Source organism: Pteropus alecto, unplaced genomic scaffold, assembly GCF_000325575.1.
Source record: "Pteropus alecto unplaced genomic scaffold, ASM32557v1 scaffold10, whole genome shotgun sequence".
Lineage (NCBI taxonomy): Eukaryota > Metazoa > Chordata > Mammalia > Chiroptera > Pteropodidae > Pteropus > Pteropus alecto.
The window spans coordinates 9,057,465-9,064,358 of NW_006431210.1; the positions used below are offsets into that span (position 1 = coordinate 9,057,465).

Sequence of the window (6,894 nt, forward strand, 5' to 3'; positions counted from 1 at the left end):
CACTTATTGTGTAAACGCTGCTCGTTAGAGCCTGGGGAAGGTATTTCTTCCTTCTCAGGCAGAGGTCATTCTGATAATTTTCAGTTGTTGATAGAGTTCCTTGGATATACTGCTTTTCATTGGATGGTGGCTTATTGTAAGCATCAGAGTAAAAGGTACATTGGAATCCAAAAGGTTTATCTTTGCTCAATTTCCAATTAAATGCCGTATTTCCCTTTTATATTCTAGAAATTTGATTGATTGTTTGGTTTCAAAAAATAAGGTAAATTAAACTCAGTGGATTTTCCGACATGCTGGTAAGCTCTAAGACAGCTGAGGAACAGGTGGTCTAAAATACACAGCTCTTTCAATTAATTTAGTGGACTCGCTTGGATCTAACTCTAACGAAACCCATTTAGCAGCCATCAAGCTGTCAATCAGAGACCCTTGAGTAAAGAGATGAGCATAGCAATAGAATAAAAGTAAAGCAATTATATTTGCCAAGTAGACAACTTTGTTTTATGAAAAGGAACAACAGGTGTTAAACTGGATCAGCTGAAGTTTGTGTTCATATGTCAGTATGCTTTTTTCTCTATAGCTTTTCTGCAGAAGTCCACAGAGATGGTGTTTTAAAACTTGCATGAATAAAATAAGGCCCTTTATAATCTCTGCTATCTAGAGTCTGCACTACTTTGAATGTGATGGGGTGAAAAAGTTTTCTGCTTTAAAGGCCAGGCACCTGACTTTTTACTGGCCCACCCTATTTTTGAAACACAAATGGTCTCCCATTTTCTACCTATTACAGCCCTAATACCTATTAAAAATACCTAAAGAGCCAAGGCAGGCCAGCAGGAGACATCTGTAACATGTAAAACTAGTGACTAACTTCTGGAATGTAAAAGAAACACTTGTACAGCAGAAAGATTTTTAAAAAGGAATTTAACAGAACAATGGGCAAAGAATAAGAAATAAGATAATTACTTTATAAGAAATGGACAAAGAATAAGAAATATGATAATTACTTTATAAGAAATAAGAATTCAAGTGAATGTTAGCAGTAATCAGAGAAATGCAAAATAAAACAAGAATGAGACTTTATGATCTGAGTTGGTTACACTAGTGCATTCTGTTTCTAAAAATTTAGCTGTATATTTATGTATATTTTTCTGTATGTTTATTATATTTCAATAAGAAGTTAAAAGGGATTAAAAAATAAAAGCAGCAGAATATTTGAAAGATATTAATTTATACCTTTACAGATTTACAAGAAGTATTCAACTAAAATGACATCAAATACCATCAGGGTTGTAGGTAAATGTGACACCTCTTGCACTCCTGGTGGGAATATAAACTGACGCTGCTATTCTGGGGGAAAAAAAATCATTGGCACTGTTTGGTGGACAAACTAGGGCACATTTCACTCCTGGAAATAAACCAAGAAACTCTCATTTAGGTCCTCAAGGGAACATATATACGATGATCAGCATGAGTAACAGTTATTTGAATCTGATATAGCAATTAAATAAGATTTTGTACATCAAGTGCTTGATCTAGTACCTTTCATGTACTGTGGACCACACACAAGTTAGTTCATGGGGAAAAAAGCAGAAGACAAAGGAACACACCTGGCTAGATATGAGATGAAATCTGGAAACAACTTAAGATACCGAATTAAATATTTCTCCACTAAATCCATTTTTGGAAGTAAATAAAATACTTTTTTCCCTTTGATTTCTAGGCTTGTGAAGGAAAATGCGGGAAAAAAGAAAGCCAAAAGGAATTACTGGCAGAAGAATAAGTGCATGAAGAAAGGTAATGAAGCCAGAGCAATTCCGATTTCTAAAATGTCTCTGGAGCCACGAGAAATCTCAGGAAGATTTCTGGGTGATGCAGATGATGATGGCCTGAAGAGCCACCAGGGCACACCAGAAATCATGAAGTGATGAGACTAGCAAAGAGAATATATTCAGCTGTCACAGTAAGTGGCAGAAGAGTAATGAAAAAAAATAAGGCCTTGAAGCTGAAGAATGAAATCAAAGAGCAATAATACAGAAAGAGGTAAACTGACAGAGAGTTAATGATATTTAAGCTTCGGAGTCCCTCCCCTGCACTCGCCCATCAAAAGATCTGTGCCTAATTTTATATTCTTCAGGAAGATAACCTGTCCAAATTTTATAAGCCTAACAGAGAAGCCCAAAGTGCCGCATTTCTTGTCTCCACTCTAGAGATAGGCCTTGTTTTTTGTTTTTTGTTTTTTTCCACTTATGTTGAGAGCAAAGACATTATAGATGCAACCTGCCCAGTTGTGTCCAGCTTTGCCTGGGGAGGAAATGCCCCAGGGATCAACTAACACTCCCATAGTTTCATTTCTCCTTCCCTTATCAGTACAAAATAAATGCTGTTAGGGCTTATCAAAGAGTAAATTCACAGCAGCAGCAGCCAGGACAGCCCAGGAAAAGGCAGTGTCTTCATCCTCAGACCCATACAGTGTGAAGGAGAGAGTCAAGGTGCTACAGCCTCTTCAACATCTATAACTTACTGAATTAATTACAGAGTTCAGCTATCTTCTGTGTGCCCAGAAATAAATAAATAAATAAAAAGAGCTACGAAGCCTCTGAAGAGGACATCAATAGGTCACTAGCCAGATTCAAGTTTAATATCATGAGCATTTCCATTTCCACCGGCAGTGTGAGGGTTCCTTTTTCCCCAAAACCTCTCCAACACTTGTTGTTACTTGTCTTGTCGATAACAGCAATTCTTACAGGTTTGAAGTGGTATCTCATTGTGCTTTTGATTTGCATTTCCCTAACAGCAAGTGAGGTTGAGCATCTTTTCATGTCTGTTGGACATTTGTATTTCTTTTGGGACAAGTGTCTGTTCATGTCCTCTGCCCATTTTTTAATTGGATTGTTTTTTTTTTTTTTATTGTTGTTGAGTTGTATTAGTTCTTTATATATTTTCAAGCCATTGCTTGAGAATATCCTATCCCATTCAGTTGGTTGCCTCCTCGTGTTGATGGTTTCTTTCACTGTGCAGAAGCTTTTTAGTTTGATATAGATTGGTACAGCCACTATGGAAAACAGTATGGCAGTTCCTCAAAAAATTAAGAATAGAATTACTATATGACCCAGCAATCCTTCTTCTGGGTTTCTACCCAAAAAGTTAGAAAATTTTTATCCATAAAGATATATGTATCCGATGTTCATAGCAGCATTATTCACCATGGCCAAGACATGGAAACGACCAAAGTGTCCTTCAATAGATGATTGGATAAAGAAGATGTGGTATGTGTATGTGTGTGTATCTATCTATCTATCTCTCTATCTATCTATCTATCTATCTATCTATCTATCTATCTATCTATCTATACTATGTAATATTACTTAGCCATATGAATAGATGTCATTTGCAACAATATGGATGGATCTTGAGATAATCATGCTAAGTGAAACAAGTCAGACAGAAAAAGTTGAAAGCCATATGATTTCATTCATATGAGGGATATATAACTGAATGCAACAACATAAAAAAAGAGAACTCATAGATACGGACAACAGTTTAGTAGTTACCAGAGGGAAAGGGAGGAGGTAGATAAGGGTAAAGGGAGTTAAATATAAGGCAATGGGGGATTTGAGTTTGAATAGTGAACACACAATTCAATATACAGATGATGTATTATTGTACAACTGAAACCTATATAATTTTATTAACCAATGTTATCCCAATAAACTTAATTTAAAAATTAAAATTAAATAAAAAGTATTTCTAGCTCATTTCAGGAGCAACCATTGTATTAAAAGACAAAACAACACAATCATTATGATTATATTTATAAATAAATAACACTCTTCTTTATTACTAATAAAAAATATGAAGATTGATTGCTTTTCTACCTGGGGTTGCATAAGGAGACCACTGAAATGTACATAATTGCTACATCTGGGCAGAGATTTTCAGCATCCCACAGACCTGGAAACCTGTCTGGCCCCCTGCAAGGTCTTATTATTGCACTCAGCTAAATAAACATATCATCTGTAACCTCTGGCATAAATTACCTATTTTATAGCCTGCTCCAGAGCACGAAAGAAATCAGGGAGAGACAAAGGAATTCTTTCTTGTAATTCCATCCACTGTGGGCAAATTGGTGAAACAGCTTATGAAGTTCATTAATTAAGTGAACTGACCTCTGAAGAGTAATACGCAGCGTCAAAAAGTGGCCAGCCAATCAAAGCTAGGAGATGTAGATGCGACTCGCTGGACTGCAGCTCGATTTAACAGAATTTACTGTTGTTTAGAGCCTTGATACCTTCTCAAAGCTCAGGCCTGTATTAGCAGCATCGGCTTCATCAGGGAGATGAAGATGCAGATGCTCAGGCCCCACCCCAGACTCAGTGAACAGAATCTGCATTTAAAGATCCCCAAGTGGTTCATAAGCACAGTAAAATCTGGGAAGCACTGGTTTAAAAGAATGATATTGAGAAGAACAAAAACTCTCCCGAGGCTATCTGAGGTCTAAACTCACCATTGAGATCTGAGAACACATGCAGTGTGTAGTTTACATGGGATCTGGAATCAGACCAAAAAGATATAAATGCTTTATCTATTATGTGCCCTTGGTAAGTTGTCAAACTTCTGTGGCTTCAGTTTCCTTAACTATAAAGTGAGATAATATTACTTTCTGCATAGAACTGTGGTATTCATGCCAAGCTCAGAGCATGTGTCCTGCAACAAGCCCTCAGTATGTGTTCCCAAATCATGCCTTAAGTTTGCTTAAGGCATGATTTGGGAACACATAACTGAATCTAATGACCTCTGCTGCCAGCCTTGATTTTATGATTGCTGACTCTCTGCCTGTTTCCTCCTGGCTCAGGTCTTTGCAGGAAACACGAACTCCCTCAGCAGCATTCTTTGAATCCTAAACACTCCTCTTGCCTTTTAATACAACTGTAGGATTAGCTCATTTTTCTAGGAAGCTGCAGCTTTCAAAAGTAGGCCAAAGTGGAATGTGCTGGTCTTTGCACAAATTATTTGCAATTCAGCAACACATAGATACTCAACTGGATCATCTTCACATTTAGGCATCTCAAAGGAACTGACACAAAGGGGAAAATCCTAAAAGACGTTTCTATTTTTATTTTAGGAGAAATCTGGTTAATCCAAAAGCCAAGGATTCTAAAGCACATAAAAATACTTATTTTGAGAATCAGGAAGATTGTGAAGAAGTTCCTGACAGTTGCTGTTGGGTGATGAAGAGCCATTATGTTCCATCTAAACAATATTCATACAGGGCTAGCCCTCTTCCATACACAACTATTAGGTCCTATTTTCTCATCCAATTCCTTAACATACTCTCTCTCCCTTCCAAAAAAAATAAATGAACAAAACTCTTGAAACACTGAGAGGAAATCAGAACATGGGAATGAGAATTTCACATAACTAGGTAGGTATAGATGAAAGAATTATGGTTAGTGATAAAGGGAAGGGATTTTACCTTATTTATATACATCTCCCTACCTTTCGTTTCATTGTAAATTGGGTGACATCATCTCTACTTCATAAGATGGAGATAAAATTCTTACAATTTACATGGGAGTATCTGCAAACTTTAAAGCAATTTTTTTCTCAAACACTATCGTGCATCAGAATCACCTAGAGTCACAGTGAAACACCTATTTCCAGGCTCCAACCCTGCTGATTCTGATTCTGCAGTTCTGGGGAGGAGTCCAAGAATTTCCATTTCTAACATGCTTTCGGGGCAGGGCTAGGAACTGCACCTGCACTGGGCAGCACTGATCCAGACCCTGTTTCACGTGTTTGTTTCTCTCCTTTTTCTCCTCTTACTGTGACAAATACAACCGAAAAAGAGAGTCTAACAGGTCCTGGTGAAGGCTTTTGCCAGTGACTGCATATGAATAACTCAGTTTTTATTTCTATTTGTCTATTAATATTAATTATGGGCTCTTATTGCCAAGCCTGGCCCTTTTCCAGAATTCTGGGTGGGGTGGTTTTGGAGGTCACATGGTGTAGTGAGTAAGAAGTACAGGGCTGGGACAGCACTCTACTGCGGGATTCCTGCTCCTCACTCTCCTGGTTACATAGCCACAGTCAAGTTACTTCATATTTCTGTGCCTTGTCTATTGTTTTGACTTTTTTTCAAAATAGAAATTATATTAGTACATCCTTTTTAGTGTTTTTGTGAGGATTAAATGGATAAATATGGAAAAACGCATTTAAAACAAGATTTGCCACAAAGTCTTTCAACACAAGTTAGGAGCGATTATAGACATGAGGATAAATCTCAAATGTCCAGATGCCTCTGTTTGACTGTTAAAGGTACTGTTTTCTTCATGATTTTTACAGAAATTTCACTTGGACTGAATAGATTTGGTACCATACTTTTTTTTTTTTTTTTTAAGGCAAGGCAACCCTTGGTTGACCTCACAGATTGCAAAGACCTTGCCATCTTACAATCCCTTATTTTTTTCATTTTTTACGCCTACAGCACCTCATCTTCCTAAGTGGTCTCCCAACCAAGTACTACCCAGGCCCGACCCTTCTTAGCTTCCGAGATCAGACAGGATCGGGCTTGTTCAGGGTAGCATGGCCATAGACTGGTATCATAACTTTTTAACACAGGTGGAGAAATAAAATCTCTTGGAGTTATTGGCCTATAAAAATGTCAGAATCAACATTTGCTTCCCAGGCTTCTTCTACTCAAAGTCCGTGGTTTTATCTTTCCCCTCCCCTTCTCTGCTCTTCCGTCCCCTCTAGTCCCTTCCCTTCTTTTCCCTCCCTCCTTTCCATTTGGTGACATGCATAGTTTTGAAGTATGGAGCCTGATGAGCTCTTTGAAGCCACTCTATCATACTGCCCAGAACGCTCTCCTGAAGGCACAATGAACCTCAGGAAGGATTT

The 6,894-nt window shown here is 37.7% G+C and overlaps 1 pseudogene; it reads right to left on the reverse strand.

Moving 5' to 3' along the window:
* Window positions 1–6,472: 6,472 nt before the first annotated feature.
* Window positions 6,473–6,591, reverse strand: LOC112470358 (annotated as a pseudogene).
* Between the last annotated feature and the right edge of the window lie 303 nt (window positions 6,592–6,894).